At 37.0% G+C, this 19,380-nt stretch overlaps 3 non-coding genes across 3 annotated transcripts; all 3 read left to right on the forward strand.

The window, feature by feature from the left end:
* The first annotated feature begins 9,358 nt into the window (after positions 1 to 9,358).
* Positions 9,359 to 9,441, forward strand: trnal-cag. The gene has a single exon. It is a non-coding gene; the product is annotated as a tRNA-Leu (tRNA).
* Positions 9,442 to 14,278: 4,837 nt separating this feature from the next.
* On the forward strand, positions 14,279 to 14,361 carry trnal-cag. Its single transcript has one exon. It is a non-coding gene; the product is annotated as a tRNA-Leu (tRNA).
* A 3,412-nt stretch (positions 14,362 to 17,773) lies between these two features.
* trnal-cag lies at positions 17,774 to 17,856 on the forward strand. The gene has a single exon. It is a non-coding gene; the product is annotated as a tRNA-Leu (tRNA).
* The last annotated feature ends 1,524 nt before the right edge of the window (positions 17,857 to 19,380 follow it).

Here is a 19,380-nt window from a genome sequence, read left to right on the forward strand (position 1 = left end):
ATTAAAATGACCTGAAGAACTAGATATACTGTAAATGTATTGTTGAAGGTATAATTATGTGTGAAGTAGGAGATCCCATTGCAATATAAGGTCCTTGATGTGGGTAAAGATTTAGAGTTGAGAACTAATTGGAAAACGTTTTTGTGGGAGAGAGGTTTATGGTGGATGTGTTGAAATAAGACATCTGTAAAGGGAACAGTCTGTTTATCAGGAAAACTATAGTTAATGAATTGAAGAAGAGGAACATGTAAGAATGGAAAAAGGAGTATTAACATGCCACGGAAAGCACCTACAGTAGAGGGGGCCATGGAGGGGTCTGGGTCTGCACATATTATTATTATTATTATTATTATTATTATTATTATTATTATTATTATTATTATTATTATTACTAGAAAGAAGCAGACATCAATAATTCTATATAGATTTTCCAAAGTTTATTTAAAAAAGCTACAAATCACAAAGCTATATATCGAAGCCTACAACTGAAACTACTTCAACATAAAATAGTCTCAAATAAATGCCTTCCGACAAGAAACATTTCTTCATCATTCACTTTCTACCATTTTCTGAAATACAGCATGCACTGAAAATATCATGCTTCATACTGTTTCTTTGTAGCTTACCCTGATTGCACTTAGTAATAGAAATGCAGGCTTTTTCATAAATGTAAGGTTAGATTATGATAAAAAATAAAGTGGCATCATTTCATTCAGGTCAGGACTTTTATTGTTATGTACAGTACATACACAGTGCAATGAAATTCTTTCTTCATCTGGTGTTCCAGATCTCATCATGTTGGTTATGTAAAATATGTAAACATAATAGGCAGTGATGAGTGATAGAGCTTTGTAACCTATCGGATAATTCACCAAATAAACATTATCTCACATGCATAATGTGTTTGTTGCTATCACACCACTGTACATACACAGTGCAATGAAATTCCTTTCTTCATCTGGTGTTCCAGATCTCATCATGTTGGTTATGTAAAATATGTAAACATAATAGGCAGTGATGAGTGATAGAGCTAATTAAATAAACATTATCTCACATATAATGTTGCTATCACAAAACTCACTAAATAGTATTTTAGAATATTTAGCATCTTTTTACAGTTGGAAAGAAAGGAACATAAAAAATGCCAGTCAAAGTGGTAAAGCCTTTTTAGACACATGCATTTCTCAGAAAGAGTCCATATCAAAATAAATGGCATTTTTTGGAAATTGAGCATGCTTAAACACAACCCACAAACAGATTCAAAGAATTTACTAAAGATACAATTCAAATTGCGTGAGAAATTAACACTGTAGCTATGGTGCAACTGATATTTAAACTTTGTGAAAGATAATAAATGTGTCTTCCCATCATCCCCAGCATATTCCTGCTGCCTGATGGGAATTGTAGTCCATCTGTTGACACTGGAGAAAGGTATGCAAACAAAAGGAAAATGTTGGGAAAAAATGGTTTTATATATTCTTTTACTGAACTTATTTCTTTCTGGGTCCTGGCATGAATTTCACTGACCACAAAATGGCAAAGTTTCAAGATTTTTTTTTTCTTTTGCAGAGTGAAACTCTGAAGTTTTGCTGCAAATTCAGTTCAATTGCTCGGATTGCTGGCTTGTCACAATAATAGACTAATAGTAGCCCAGGCCTTAACTTGGGTGGCTGCCCCTGTTCTTTGGTCTATGAATATACTACTTCTCTTTGAATGAAGATCGCCTGGTCTACATTTAACTTAATAATATTTATAATTTCTTCTCTGCTGTTAAAAATGTGTTTTAACAAGATATAACCATAGTTGATGTTCTTCGTATGGTTTTATTTACTTTTTCATGTATTAATTCACTTCAGTGTTATTTTTGTGTAGTGTTCTAAAGTGAGTACTCACTTCTTTTGAAGCAACATGTGCACTGTTTTATTTTTCCTTAACCCTTTTACTGGATCACTACCACTACTACCAAATGCAACAGTGTACTTGCACCCTGTAATACCTATGAGGTTAGTCATGTAACACCCCAACTTCACAAAACACCTACAACATCAGTCACAAACGCCTATCACATGCCTGGCAACAGTATGGTTAAGAACAGGCTTGTGTGAGGGTTATCTGACTCAAAGGGCATTATGTGACTAATGTTGCCAGCATTACGTGACCTATGTCATAGGTATTGCGGGCTGCAGTTAAACCCATCTCAACAAATTCACAACTAATGTGGATCTTCACTCTTTCCTAGATGCATCAACTGTACAGCACTTTGGGTAATATTAGGGGTAGGCTTATGTACTACACAGAGGTTACATACAAGCCCATACAAAAAGGCATTGCCTTTAAGACTTGAATATACTGTAACATTTCCAGAATCCTTCTGCAAGCTTGGTTTGCATTTAAATGTATTCACAACTTTTCCACTAATTTTTACCCCACTACTAGGATCAGCATTGCATACTGCTCGCAGTGTGGGGGTCTGGTCTACTGTCCTCTCCAACATTGGCTGCTACACCTCTAAGATGTGTAGCTGGCTTTGCAAAGCATCATTGGGCACTGGGAATAAAAAGTTTGTCTAAGCTGTCTGCACAGCAAATTTCCAGAAAATATTTGACAAACAAGGTCACTAACGAAAATAGCACTGTGAAAAATGTTTTGGTAAATTTTGCTGATCAACACTATTCATTGTACTTAAGAAGAGGCACACATTCCTCAAAAACTAAGTTATTTCATGTCAAGCCAAACACTAGCCTAAAAATGCCCAAACACATCTCCAGAAAAGTGGCAGAGAAAACATGTTCAACAGATAGACGTGTATAGTTTTTAACCCAAAGTACAGCAAGTAAATTAAAAATGCAAAGGAAAGAAATAATATATTACAACACAAAGGTAGCAATACAGAAGGGTACAGGGATTTGGAGGGAAATGGCAGAAAAATAACAGCGCAAGCAGAATGAAACCTTTCATATTCCACTCTGCCTATTTCTTCTAACATCCTTCCTTCTTGGACCTCTCATCCTCATGCCAGGTGAACATCCACACCCCTGCCAACTCAAAGTTCCACTGGTATGTGGTTAGTGGGGCCTTTTCAGTCCTTACCTGAAGCTTCTTCCGGAGAAAATCCAAGTACTTCTTCCAGGGTTAGAAAAGAGTCATCCTGGCAGAACTCCCCTTAACCGCCCCATGTAACCATATGTTCCTGGATCCCATCTTTCCAGTACAAGTCCAAGCACCCTCCCTAAACACTTGTCCACTACACTGAAAAGCAGAGAAGAGACAATACAATACAATACAATACAGTTTATTTTTGTATAGCCCAAAATCACACAGGAAGTGCCGCAATGGGCTTTAACAGGCCCTGCCTTTTGACAGCCCCCCAGCCTTGACTCTCTGAGAAGACAAGGAAAAACTCCCAATAAAAACCTTGTAGGGAAAAATGGAAGAAACCTCGGGAAAGGCAGTTCAAAGAGAGACCCCTTTCCAGGTAGGTTGGGCGTGCAGTGGGTGTCAAAAGTAGGGGTCAATACAATACAATACACAGAACAGAACAATTCCTTAAGACAGCATAATAATAAAAATTTTAGAATTACGGTTTAACAGTAGATGATATGACATAATTAGGTTTGGATATTTTTAGAGTCCTGGAGACCTCATCCATCTAGCTGCCTCCCCATTTGGCCATGCCACGGCTGAAACGTTGCTCCGATGAAAGGACCCCTCTTTCCCATGATTCCTGTGATCCTCCATCAGGGATGACTTTACCATAGGCAGGCAAACAACTTGGCAGGTGGGCCGGGGCACCAAAGGCCACATTTGGGTACCGAGAAAAGAAACAGAATAGGTGAGGGTTAGTATTCAAATATAATTATCATGTTACTTATGTTATAGTGCTAATGACTAACAACAGAGATGCAGTATGTACAGTTAATCAGCAGCTCTAGTCAGGATATGCTAAACTGAAGTAGTGAGTCTTCAGCCGGGATTTAAAGGCTGAGACCGAGGGGCATCTCTTATGGAAGCAGGAAGACCATTCCACAGTTTAGGGGCCCTGTAACTAAAAGCTCGACCTCCCACTGTTATTTTATTAATCCTTGGAATCCTAAGCAGACCGGCATCTTGAGATCTTAATGTGCGCTTAGGTTTGTAAGTCATGATAAGTTCAGACAAGTAAGCCGGACCTTGGCCATTTAATGCTTTATATGTTAAAAGGAGGATTTTGAAATCTGCCCTGAACTTTACTGGGAGCCAGTGTAAAGATTTAAGAACTGGGGTTATGTGTTCATATTTTCTTGTTCTTGTAATAATTCTTGCAGCGGCATTTTGGATTAACTGGAGGCTGTATAGAGAACAGTTTGAACAGCCAGTGAACACCGCATTGCAGTAGTCAATCCTACTAGAGATAAATGCATGAATTAATTTCTCACAATCCTGTTTATTTAGAAAGCACCTTAATTTCCTAATATTTTTAAGATGGAAAAAACATGTTTTGGACGACTTTGTAATATGCGCTTTAAATGACATGCTAGAGTCAAAGATAACTCCTAGATTGCGGGCTGATTCAGTAAAATTAATTGGGATTCCAACTGAGTTAAATGACGACAAAATATTGCTGTGATCAGTGTCATTCCCTCCAACAATTAACATCTCTGTTTTATCTGTATTTAAAGACAAGTAGTTCTCATTCATCCATTCCTTTAATTCACTAACACAACTAATTAAAGACAACATCGGAGAAACTTCATTTGATTTAAATGAAAGGTATAACTGGGTGTCATCTGCATACGAGTGAAAATTAACATTATGTTTCCTAATGAGAGATCCCAGTGGAAGCATGTAAAGTGAAAACAGTAAAGGTCCCAGTACTGAGCCCTGCGGGACACCATATTGAACTTCTGTGTATAATGATGGAGTACTGTCTGCACATTTCTGTACATACTGGAATCGATTTGATAAATAAGAATTGAACCAAGCGAGCACGGGGCCTGTAAGCCCAACATCATTTTCTAGCCTGTGCAGTAAAATCGAATGGTCAATGGTGTCAAATGCTGCACTTAAGTCCAACAACATAATTACAGTGGAATTTCCTTCATCAGAGGATATCAGAATGTCATTTACAACCCGTGACAGAGAGAGAGATTAGATAAAATGTCTTCCTTCTGACATTAAATGGCATAGTGGATTTCAGGCACTTGCTCCAGAGGTCCATATACAATATTGGGACATTGGCATGGTACATTGTACTTTTAGTACATCCAACAACCTGACTCCTTTCCTGCTCTGATGTAAAGGGTTAACCTTACAGAAAGAAAAATGTTTTTGAATATGGGTATGATTGTTGAAGACAGATATAGTCTTAGAAACACACCTGAAGGAAGACATAATTATGTGACCTTAAACTGGTTTTCAAGGCTCTGATCAAACATTTTTACAAGTTGTCATATTAGTGTTTCAAAAATGAACATCAAGCCTTTCATAATCATTCTATTTTACCCCACATACTGTACACAAATATATCACACTTAAAAAGTGACAAAACTATCAATTAGGAAATACAACAGAAAATGTGAATTAGCTATTAGCATTTTAGAAATAAGTTAAAAATCATAATCTTTTGATCTTGCATTTCACCTTCATTACAGACGTATATCTGGTAACAAGCCATGAACGTTCAAAGATGGAATTTAGTCCACATGATGCACTCACACACACCAGTATGTTTTAAAATCAGCATTACACCAAACAAGGTCACCTTTCACAACCATTAAACTCATTTAGTCTCTTGGTCAGGGATCAAGCTATGATTTCAGGAACTGTGTGACAGTGGAACCGATCATCACACTGCCCTTGACAACAAATGAGCTCTCATAATTGTTTTGGCTACTTAAGATTACTTGCAAATAGTTTCAAAAAGTAGGCCTGGCTATAGGAGCTTGGAGCTGTAGTGCACGTGTCAAGTTTTGTCTCTTTTAATCTTCTTATTCACAAACTTAAAAAAGAGCATTAATGTCTGAAATTTTAAAAAAAGATTTTTCTCTGTGTATTGTAACAGTTGTGGCAAAGGCACTATATAGGCATCAACCCGACACAGACTGACAATGAAGGCACAGGTGTAAATAAACAAAAAGATTTATTTTTCTTCAGCCGTGGGACACGTCTTCCCCGTGTCCCACAGGTCCTACACAGTCCCAAAACCACACTAAACGAAAAACACCCAAAAACACACTCTTCATCCTCCACTGCTACTCCTCCCAGGCAGCTTCGTCGTCTTCCTCCCAACTCTGGTGCCTTGAGTAGTGACTGCAGGCTCCTTTTATAGCCCTCCTGGAAGTGCTTCAAGTGGTAATTGGCCTAATTAGGCTGCACTTCTGGGCGTGGCTGCATTGTAGCCCACATGGGCTTGTTAAGCCATGCAGCTACTCCGGGTGGTGGCCACGGAGCCCAACAGGCCTGAGCCATGAAGTCCTACGCCTGTGGCTCCAATGTAACCCAGGAAGGCTTCCACCACACGTTCCAGGGGACGTAGTGTGCATCCCATGGCTGCTCCCCTGGTCCCAGTGTCAAAGGGGCATCCCAGCCAGGCATGGGTCCTGGCCGTCCACCACACAGTATATTTATTTACCCTTTTACACTATTCACTCAGTGTTTTATTATATTTGCAATTCCACTTCTTTGCAGTACAGAACAGCATATTCATTCAAAATAATGATAATCTATTAATTTTTCTCCACCCTTCTTCTTCCATGATTGGTTCCCAGTGACCCTAGGTCAATCCCAGTATCATTAGGCACAAAGCAGAATGCGTTACTGGATGGGAAGCCAGTCCATCAAAGGACATGCTGACTTAGGTTTTGTTCTTCCTGGAACTAGAGTATGGTCAGCCCCTTCGGTCAATCAGGTTTTAGCTCGGCCTCTGACAACTTTATGATTGACGGCAGTTGATGCCAATTCTTTTAGTGAAGGATTACAAAAATTAAGTTACTGTGGAAATTTAAATTTGTCTTTTTTTTCTTTTTTTTTATCATGTATGCATCACAGATTTTCCACACATTGTTCTTAAATGAGCAGGGTGTGTTCTCTTTCTTGATTCAAAAGGGTTATATTGCGTGCTTTTCTTTTTTTTTTTTTTGCACTTCCTGATTTCTAATGTCACATATTTAGTTTAAAGCTGATTGGCTGAAGGGAAATGACTGTCCTGGAACAACAGAAACTCCCAGATATTAGAACATCCTATAACCTACTTGTACAGCCTAAGTTTAGAGCTACAAAAAACGTGCAATGTATGTCTTTTGGAATGAAATTTTGCTAAGATAAAACCTATGTGGACACAGAGAGTAAAGAAGAAAACTCAGAACAGACAAAAAGAACACAACTCAAACCCAGTGCCCATATTTATTAAGTGCCTCAGAGTATGAAAACAATTCTAAAAAAATCTAAGAGTGACACAAATTGAGCAACAGCATTTTGTCAATATTTCTGATTTAGCGAACTACTCCTATCTTTACCAGGATTTAGGAGAACTCATGAGCTGTCCTAACTTCAGTAGGAGTTGCCAGAAAATGCATTCAGGGAGAGATTTGCATGTACATTCCAGGTAACGCTGAATGTTTTGGAAATGCTGGACAACTATGAACTTGTAAAAAGATTTTGATTTCATGGAGATGGAATAATATTTGTAAAAAATCTTTTACGTTATTTGATTAATCAATCTACTGTATGTTGAGAAGCATTGAATTGTCAACCAAATTGAAAGTGGTGGTACTATTATGATTTTTGTCAACAGGGAAAAGTCTGCAGCTTTGTAATAGAAATGATTTTGGTATTCTACAACCAACTGTTTCTCAAATGTTTCACCAAACTTTGAATTCCTTTACAAAACATGAAGTAATACAACTTACAACTCTATGTAAAGAAATGTTAAAGCAACACTGATTTCATGCGAATCGACACAACATACGAAGATCATTACCCCAAGTGTAGATAAGCAGGAATATGTAAATTTCAAGCGAGCATCTCAATATCTCAAGCATATTACCCTGAAGAAAGGAGGGGCTGGATGGGAGATTGATAGCAAAATGTCACACAGATACACTGAGCTTGATATTTGAAATGCCACTGGAACATTCGTACTGTACCCTTCAAGCTCAGGAAGGTTTTATAAAGTCAGGAAGGGACTAATGGGGATCATGGAGAGAGCAATGGCACACAAGTCTGGAAGATAATTGAGAACAGTGGAATAGTGAAAGCTATTTTTGAAACAGCTCCATGGCTAGTTTCAGTAACTGTTATTTTACAAGCTGTTTTCCATGGCTATAACAATAGGATTTTTTTTAAACTAGACTGTGGATTATTTATTAATTAATGGGCCTGTTATTAGGCTTTATTATCTTTCAGTGTGTGTGTCTCAGTCTATCTATCTAGGTATGTATTATAGCATTATTCTTGATGTTTTTGAGAAGAGGCAACAATTATGAGCAGCTTAGCACATGCAGTATAATTTATGTTTTACTTCATCATATTTTAATGCTTCTTTGTCTTCTTGTTCTTCTCTTACTACTTTGAATATTATCGCTATTATTATTGCTTTCTTTGTGGTGATGCCTCACCTTTAGTATCATAAACCTACAAAACGTCATCATGAGCATCAATCTGCGGCATTGGGATCCTGTAAAATTTTGATTTCATTCATTCTCAAATGTGGCCTCCTGCTCTGCAAGTGAGAGTAGGACACTTCATAGCAATTTCTAATGTCTTATTCTTAGGCAGGACAAATTCTGGTCCTATTCATTCTTTTAATACAATTCCTAGCAGTAATTCTGCTTGATAAATACAGGCACAGAATTCAAATATATGTCTATCAAGCTGTGAAGCAACATCACTGATTAGTAATCAAATAGTATTATGCATTTAAATTAAAACTCATAATAATTGTTACTGTATTTAGCAACAGATTTAATTATTCTGAATATTTTAATCTAAGTTTATCTTGTACATATGTGAAAGTATCTCGTACGTACGTGAAAACATCTTGTATGTACGTGAAAGTATCTCGTACTTACGTGAAAGTATCTCATACTTACGTGAAAACATCTCGTACATACGTGAAAGTATCTCGTACGTACGTGAAAACATCTTGTACGTACATGAAAGTATCTCGTACTTACGTGAAAACATCTTGTACGTACGTGAAAGTATCTCGTACATACATATCTCGTACGAGATACTTTCACGTAGGTACGAGATAAGGGTTATCCCATAATTTTTTTCACTGTGCGGTTCAGAGCTTCCGCACTGTTTAGTGTTAAATAGAGAATAAATTCTGGTTAATGATGCACAAAATTAATTTTTTTTTAAGAAATAATGCATCCAGGTCAGGATGGCCGAGCGGTCTAAGGCGCTGCGTTCAGGTCGCAGTCTCCTCTGGAGGCGTGGGTTCGAATCCCACTCCTGACAAGTTTTGCAATACAATTTAACACCTTTCCTATAACTATGTAACCAATACCAAATGATTTCACATGCTGCAAATACGCGAGTGTCATTATAAGTTAATGATCCAAATTAATATAACACTCCTTCACACAAGGACAACTGAAGAGAAACACGGAAGGCAATTGTGAAGTTAATTTCAGAAATCCAGAAGATCACATGCGGCTGAAGAAATCGGCGTTATCTTCAATTAGACAACCGTTATCGGAGTATACTTGACCAATGTGAATAAGTGTGTTTACTTGATTGAATTCTGCGCTGGCCCACCACTCTGATCAGGTTTGATGGTGTACATGTTACGAAGATATTGGTCTCACATTTTCTTCAGGTTTACAAACTTGGCTCTTGTCTGTGTCTGTGTGTTTGTGTGTGTTTAAACTTAAAAGGACATATGATCAAGAATGATAATAAAAGTCACTGCAGCCGAGCCAGTTGGATGCAAGGCGAAAATTCAAAGCGAATGAATAATATGGGTGTGGATTATGGCAAATTAATTTAGTACACTATTATACTACAAAATAATGAATACATAACACTAACAAACAAGAAAACTCAATACGTAAAGCTTGTCATCGATTGACTAATAGCTGAAATATTACCAATACAGTATCTAGATCTCCAGGTGCTTTTACATGAGATTCTATGTAAAGAATCTTTTTTTGGTTTCCACCGGCGATTTATTTATTTATTTATTTTTTATTTTCACATTTGTGGTAAGACTGTATCTTCTGAATGCAAACTTTACCTAGCGTATGTCGAACAGTTCCCTGCTATGTAGGCCCCGCCTTTTATTTTAATATCAGACCTTCTGATGGTACATATGGGTTTAAGAAAGTAATTGTAAATAATCTGTAAACGCGAACATTGTCACTAGTCATCTTAAATAAAACGGCCAGTTACGTATTCTGTATTGCCTCGCATGGTAAATAAATAAGACTCCATCTGTCAAAGCTGAAGATGCATCTGTTTCATTACTTTCTAGGATGACCTCATTGATTTTTCTTTTCATTTTCATTTTTTTTTAACATTTCACTTATTAGTCAGATACATTTTGCATAATTTAAATAAGCAGCGTAACGGAGATTCTTACAGGTTTCATAAAAATCGTTGAAATCGTTCTAAAGATGTAATCGAATTTGGGTTTGATAATCTGTGATGCGTTCCATGAAATCGTCGTAAATCTAAGAACATCATAAAATTTTATAATAGATTGTTAATTTCAGAGTATTCCTTAACCGTAAACCTTCGTAATCTATAGATAACCTAACCGTTTGTTAAACGTCAAGTGTTTCTTGAAAGGGATAGCCCTTTGAGAATACTGTACATTGTCTTGACAGTTCGCAGGACATTTAAAATGCTAAGATTTACAATTATTTTTGTGATGAAAAGCACTCATGCATTTGTAAGATTATGTTTGATGCACTAAATGTTTGAATTAATTTAAATAATTCAAACTGTTAATTACACTTATCCTTGTAATTGATTATGTGTCCGTTCTTTAAAGGTTTAAAAAATGTTGTGTTCTAATGTTTAGTTTTACTTTGACGGTGACATTTTCTATTGAAATTGGTTATGGGGAGAAGTGGGAAAAAAAGAAAAGGGAAGGACGGGGCATGGAGGCTGGCACGTTTGGACTGAGATAGTCCGGCTGCAATAAAGAAACCCTACCATGAAGAATATTAGCTGAATTCCGTGACTGTGTTTCTGACCTGCACCGCAAGAGCCTAACATTTACACGTTACTTAAATGAATGTAATAAGTTGCAATTGATACCCATTTTAAGCTGCAGTCTCTTGGAACCCAGTCACACTTGGCATATATATAGGTTCTCAGCACTGAACTCACAGGTGGCTTTAACAGCCCTAAGGATAAAGCGGCTGTGGAGTTCACGTAGCCTACTAAAGCGCAACGAAGGGTGAATTTAATAATGGGCGGCTACAGGATGATAGCTGGTATCCCCTACGTCCAAATCTGTTGACACGTGTACCTAACCCTCATACGGCGGTCAAAAAGCATTCAACGAAACACAGCAAGCAAGCTCGCAGCACGATGGACAGCAAGGTACTGGACCTTACGTGTAGCTGTAAGGAAAATGCACCTCTGCTGTCTTCATAAACTGTCGGGTGACATTCGATTTTCATCTCAGCCGCTGTGTATTCTGCACAAAATTGCAGTAAATGCTCGAGGACACCAGTGGAAATTAAGGGGAAGTGCCTTGAGGACTGAAGCTAGAAAACACTTATTTTACGCAAAGAAAGAATTGTGAAAATCTGAAAAAAAAACTATTGGGACATTGAAACCGAAACCGTAAAAATACCTGTACGAGATCATTGTTTTGCAGCAAAAGTCCTTTTAGAATCAAGGGTTCTTTCTGGTACTTTCATGTGGATCGTTCCTTTGGGAGCCAAAAATGGTTCCCGTTTATGACATTGCGCTGAATAATCATTCTGCTTTAGTTTTAAATATGTATGTGCAACTTGATGTATAAGATCAATAAAACCTTTTTAAAAATGTCTTGCACCTATAGCACACACGCTGCCCGATTAGTCCCCCAAGACCCCCTACTCTCAGCAACACTGAAACAGATAATGAACATTAGGGTATGTTAATTAATATTAATTTCCACACACCTATGGACACTATTATCTCGAAATATATTGAGAACCATGAGCGAAAAAAGATTTATTTTCCGTCCTTTTCCAACTTCTACAGTACTGCATCCAAGACTGTAACTTGCCCTGAGTGAGACAAAATTCCTTAGCAAATAAATTCAGATACATCTTAAAATACTGTTTTTAATGGCACTTTATGCATTTTTATTGGATTATGTGGTTCATCGGTTGTTTGAAAAAAGTATCATTTCATTCTGGGAAGGATTCTTTGCATATGAAATTCTTTGTGCTTTGCAAACAATCCTATAATGTAAAAAAACAGAAATCTTTAATGCATGTTATACTAGCAGGATATGATTAAGAAAACCAGGACTAACCCTCTTGTTAGTATACAATTGGTGCTTTTATTTCACAAATCTGTTAACTTCTAGTCATGGTTATATGGAGCCTATTACTGATCTAAATTAATTTCTTTTTAAAATTTGATTTGGAGGACTCTTTTCGGAATCAAAAATGGTCCCCTATGGCATCCCTCTGAAGAACCAATCTGACACCTTTATTTTTAAGAGTGGAGGATGATTCTTTGTGTTCCAATAGAAATAGCAATAACCTGGCTACTACTTTTCCTGTGACAACAATATCATCCAAAGAATAAACGAGTTGGTAAGATTCATGAATGGATTTCAGAAATGGCTACCTTCCAGTTCAGTTGAGCTATGTGTAAGTGTGTGGTGATGTTCTCCGTGTGCATACCGTTTCCACCAAGATTTGATTAAGACGTGGTTCATCTTTGAACCATCAAGAGTTATGTGTCCGAGCTATAGCTCGCTTTCCTAAACTGATAGAATAGGAATTTTCTAACCCGCTAGCCCTGATTAGGGTCACTGTATCCTAGGTGGCATAGGGCGTAAGGCAGGAGTAAACTCTGGGCAGTGCGCGTCCATCTCATAGCAAACATGGGGGCAATTTAATATCACTAACCCACCCAACCTGCACGACTTTGGACTGTGAGAGTAAACCGGGGTACCCGAAGGAAACCCACGTAGACACGGGGAGAATGTATGGGGGGACCCAGGACACAAAACCCTGGTCTCCTCACTGCGTGGCAGGAGCATTACATCTACACCACCGCTGATAGAGTAAGGTCAGCAGTAAAGATGAGCCCTTACTTGAAAGCTGTCAGTTAAATATGCTTAATGAATGCTTAGGTCATTCTACAAAATTAAGTCAAATTAAAGTTGCCAACCATGCATGTAGGGCGACGGGGGACTGCATTTTATATAGGAAGAACATATGGAAGGCTGGAGCCAAAAACACGTTCTGCTTTTGAGCAAACTATAAACTGTCTAGACCTACTCACATGTGTCATCTGCAATCGACTTGCCTGTCGTGCAGGATTATGTCTTTTGTTGTTACAACTGTTATAGGGACAGGCTTGCTGGAGCGGAAGAAGTCCGGCACTCGCGGTTTGTTTGTTTTTATCTGTTTATTTATTTTCTTTAACTTGCTCGTCACTTCAGGGGTGGCTCTGCCTATTCCACCAGTACTGAGAACAAGGAGAAATCTATTTAGGGGCATCGCAGCTATTCTGCACGGTTTGTGCTCACGAGTGTTAATAGTGTTGTTGCATTTCCTGTCCATCATATTCCTTATTACATCAAAGAAGCGTTGATATATTTACACTACTTTCCTATCTTTCCAGGACTTTTTCTTTTGATATCTTCAGGAGTTTAAAGTAAACATTAGCAAAGTGCACTTTGAGAATACTATTGCCCTTAGGGTTTTTTGTTTGTTAACCTAACGGGAGACTATTCACAAATTGTTCCGACATTTTATATAAATTCTCGTTACCTCGTTACAAACAATTATATTTGGTACATCTTTAAACATCATTAAGGCATGTTTAACTTTGTAAAATGAAGATCCTAATTACAGGGCCAATCCCACCGCACCACATTGAGCGCGCGTGCACACACACGGGACAATTTAGGATCGCCAATGCACCCAACTTGCACCATGACTTTGGACGAAACCGGAGTACCCGGGTCTCCTAACTGCGAGGCAGCAGCGCTACCCAGTGCGCCACCATGCCGCCGGTAAAATGAAGATGATATATAAAAAATGTATTCCATGATCCGTAACCGTTTATTATTTACATTCATAAAGCCTGATGTGTACCCTTTACCGTAGTTGTCAGGATGGCCGAGCGGTCTAAGGCGCTGCGTTCAGGTCGCAGTCTCCCCTGGAGGCGTGGGTTCGAATCCCACTTCTGACAAGCATGACCTTTTCAAATTGATTGCATGTGGTTGGGGGTGTTTTGCGATAAATCCATTCATAAACGTTTCAGTAACTCTGAATGACCCTGTCGTATACAAATATTGTATAAGAACAGTCAAAAGGATTACCATTGAAGTGTGGTACACTTGATATACAATGGTTTAGCAGAAACTCAAAGGGATTTATTCCTGAATTAGACAATATCTACAATAAGAAGTCAAGCACAACTCCAATGGAAGTGTTGGTAATAACAGAAGAAATAAGAGCACTGGGAGATGGCCAATTTGAACTTAAAGAAACATTCATACTCTGCAATAACAAGAAGTAGACACTCATTGGTAATGAATGGGATCACAAAGCGAGGGTTGAGAGATTGCTTACTGAGACATAAGTACATACATCTGAACCAAGGCAATTTGTTTAATCTTTTTTTTTCACTTTATGAATATGTTTATTCCCATAAAGGTCTCTGGAAGCCAGAGCCTTTCGTGACATTATTGGGGGCAAAGAGGGAATGAATCTGTTGATTAAGGTGTATGCAATTAATCATGGTTGACTTTTGAATGTGAAAGGAAAATGTAGTAATTGACGAAAAGTTATTGGCCATGGCCATGTTAATGCATGGACATGCTGGGCAGTTGCCTGTGGGCCCCATGCTAATATATGTAGATTGTGACTTGCTGAGTGATTGTGTGGGTAGGGGCCCCAGTGCACTGCAATGCTGATAAGACGGCCCTGATATAAGCGAACCTTGGAGTGACATGCAAACTCCACACGGCCGAGACCTCTCTATACTTAACGTTCATTGTGTTTGAAATTATTCTTATAATGTATTAAGTATTATGTTAATGTCACTGGTCAAGTACAGTGTCAAGTCACGCTCTGGGAATTCTTATTTTAAACCAGCTGTGAGCAACGTTGGCTCCGGAGGACCGCAGGCAAGCCTGATTTCTTATGAGATGTCAATAATTGCTTATGCTTTGTTTTAGATGCCTTGCTTCTTATGGTTCTCTATACTGTCAATATCTTATTTTAGAACAGTTGCATTCACTATTTGTATTGGATAGATAGATAGATAGATAGATAGATAGATAGATAGATAGATAGATAGATAGATAGATAGATAGATAGATAGATAGATACTTTATTAATCCCAAGGGGAAATTCACAAAGGGTCTTTATTGGTCTTTATTGATAATAAAAGACAAACATCAAAGGAACTAGCAGTTCACCATCTGGCTTGTTTCCATTTACACCTATCTATTCATTGTGTGCAATCTGTTTTAATCAATTTTATTAATTTAAATTTAATTTTTCTGATGTTATATGCATCTAGAGTTCCTCTTGGGCTTAATCTAATCTAATCTAATATTTAGAAGGAAAATAAAGAGAAAAAAAGTGAAGAACTGAGAATTATTCGTACATTTTAGATTTCAATACATTTGGATGATGTCCTAGGAATGGAAAAAAAGTCTATGATATAAGAAATACCTGACCTGGCAGTGTTACAACACTAACAGGCCATTATATGAAATAAAACCTATACTATTGGCAACTGGGTTGAAAAAAAGCTGCTGCCACTGCAGCCCTCCAAGACTGACGTTGCCCACCTCTTTATAAGCCAATTTTTTCTAACAATGTTTTGTATATTTACTACACTGTAATGCAATGTGCATAAAGATTAAGAGATACCTCAATATGAACTTAAGGTAAGTGCAGTTCATTTGTTAAGATATACGAAATTCATTTCCAGATGTCACAAAATATGTTCCTTTAGATTTAGGATACTGTATCTGCAATACATTTTGAGATATTTCAAACACATTTCAAGATAAATATATATTTTAAAATTACCACCCTATTTCCAAAATATCTCAAACTGACCTTGCATGAATAAAAACTTCCTACAAAATTTCTGATTCTTACAAAAGGACCTCATGTCTATTTTAAGATATTTTGAAATATCTCAAAATGAGCAGTAAGTTATTTTGAAATTTTAAATGCATTTCTGTTAAATGAAAATGGATAGGATTCTTTTGAGATACCTGGAAAACACCCATCCATCCATTATCCAACCCACTATATCCAAACTACAGGGTCACAGGGGTCTGCTAGAGCCAATCCCAGCCAACACAGGGCGCCAGGCAGGAAAGAAACCCCGGGCAGGGTGCCAGCACAGGGCACACACACACAGAGACCAAGCACCCTGCACTAGGGACAATTTAGGATCGCCAATAAACCTAACCTGCATGTCTTTGGACTGTGGGAAGAAACCAGAGTACCAGGAAGAAACCCACGCAGACATGGGGAGAACATGCAAACTCCACGAAGGGAGGACCTAGGGAGCGAACCCAGGTCTCCTAACTGTGAGGCAGCAGCGCTACCTACCCACTGGAAAACATAATATCTTAAACTGAATTTTTGATATCTGAGTAAGATAACAAATCTTTTACTACAAGTTTGTTTTTTAAAAGTGTATTAAAATGTATCTGAAGTATACTTTTAGATATTTGAAATGTACTTGAGATTTATTTTAAGATATCATGAAATGAATTTGACATATATCTATAAATGTATACCTGAATCATGAGTCAACATGCAGATATTTGAAAGGCGTTTTAAAATATCTGGATTACATTTCTAGAGGATTACATTTCTAAATATCTTAAAATAACATCCAGACTCTTCCGATGTCTGAAATGCATTTCAAGATATCTCAAAATAATTTTCTGATTATATCAAGGATCTCAAATTCATTTTAGTATAAATTCCCGATTCATTTTAAAGGAAGTGAGTTTATATATTATAGATTGCATTTCTGATATCTCTTAATGCCTTGACGTATTTTAAAATGTCTGAACATGTCTAAACATTTGACATGTCTCATAATTTTACATATTTCAAGAATTCAAGATATTTTGCAATCTTTTGGAGATACCCTCAAATGCATTTAAGATATCTAGGAAAAGACATTTTCTCATACCAGTAATTTATTTTAAGATAACTTAAAATGCATTTTGAGGTTAGTTTGCCATTGTGCCATTGCATTTTATAAAATCAAAAGAAAATTTAAGTCAAAACAGAAAAATACAGTATAGTCTATTTCACGATACACCCGATAGAATCAAGGTAAAGATTAAACTAATTTTATAATGTGCTTGTTAAACATTATATAGATGTTTCAGGAAAATGCCAGTTGTGCAGTTAAATTGCTCATTGCCAAAGATTCATAGATCACACTTTTTTCAAAGGCTTCAACTGAACAGGTTTGTTTCAGTTGTGATCCGCCTCTCCAATTGGCATCTTAAGAGATGGGGTCAAAACTGTTTTCCATGATCCGTAACCTTTAACGTAAATTCCTAATTTGAAAGATTTTGATCATCAACATTTAGGAGAAGCCTAAGAGTGTGGTCAGGATGGCCGAGCGGTCTAAGGCGCTGCGTTCAGGTCGCAGTCTCCTCTGGAGGCGTGGGTTCGAATCCCACTTCTGACAAGTTTTGGTCTTTCCTTACACGCCCTCTGAAACAGCTGGTGTCATAAAAACTTTGGACTGGTTGGTGCAACCACATCAGTGTACGATTCGAGTAAGAGACTGATTGTCTTAATTCGATAAAGTCGGGTTAAAAGTTGTATATGTTAAGAGCACTCTTGAAAATATAAGTTTCAAACTGGTTCTTGAGAGCGACTCCTTTAAGACGCATCCACATGAAGGTTGCAGGAAGAACGTTTATTTATTTCAAACCATAAAAGGCTCCATATTGTAAAAGACCATTAGATGTGGTAACAGCTTGGTGAAATTCCAGTGGGTATGAATGGACTCTTGCTGCAAACACTCAAAAATATTAAATTGGATTTACTTAATTGTTGTATGTATGTTAACCTTTTCCACAAATCTGAGTTGTGTAAATTGTAAATAAAGGTATTTAGTATTGTGTACATACACTCAGTCAAAACAATGTGGTCAAGTAAGATCAAATACATTCCTTATGTTCAGCAAACTAAACTAACACAACCTCAATATTGTTTTATTTTACTGGATTTAATGTATGAACTAAATGGACTTACATAAAATATACCATTTTATCTTTACATTGTTGTAAATAGAAATACTAATGAATTACATCTTGTGTAATGTTCAAACTATATCAACAGTGTTTAATTATGTGTATAGTTATTCAATTATTAACGAAGTTATATTTTGGCTGATTGCATTTTTCATACAGTAACAATGACTATATTGTTGTATTGGAAACAAAAAAAGGTTCTTGTCTGATGTCGGGTGTGCGACGTGTATCAAAAAAGTATTATAAATCGGCATCCATAACCTCGCAAAACCATGTCATTTGGGAAAAAACGCTTTGTTTCCAAGTATACAAAGGGGAGGGTGTCCTTTGGAAAACGTTGTGAACAAAAGATGTGTTTTTTAATGCAAAATAACAGACTTTGTGCCAAACTGGGATTATCGTGTACATAAAATGTGATTATTTTTAGTAAAATAAACTTAATTTAACTGTGTAAAGCGAAAATTATTGTAAAGCGAAAATTATTAATTTTGAGTAAGATTAACATAAAATACATAAACTGAAGATCCCAATATTTCATTTTTGGACAATAACATAGTCAAAGCGGTTTCCTTCATCTGTTAGTGACCTGTAGCCTACCATATATTAAAGATTTCAGATTTTCTCTGCCTATTAGGAAGTTTTTTTAAAGCACAGAGAACCAGCTTCTATAAAGAAATGAATGAAGTCGTGCTTTTTCAAACAATATTATACAAGAAACTACCCAACCCGGTAAAACACCATAAAGCGCCTTTAAAGAACCATTATATTTAAGAGTGAAGGTAGAGTGTCTTAGGAGAATTTACGATCCCTTTAATACCACTGCACATTCAAAAAATTTGTCTTCAGCGCTTTTTCCTTTTCAACTTAAGCTGAAAAGTAAAAAAAAAAAAAAATTACATTAAGCAAAACGTTTAAATCTTTTAAAATAATCTGACTAAAAGATGAAATTCATG

The sequence above is a fragment of the Polypterus senegalus genome, chromosome 1, assembly GCF_016835505.1.
Source record: "Polypterus senegalus isolate Bchr_013 chromosome 1, ASM1683550v1, whole genome shotgun sequence".
Taxonomy (NCBI): domain Eukaryota; kingdom Metazoa; phylum Chordata; class Cladistia; order Polypteriformes; family Polypteridae; genus Polypterus; species Polypterus senegalus.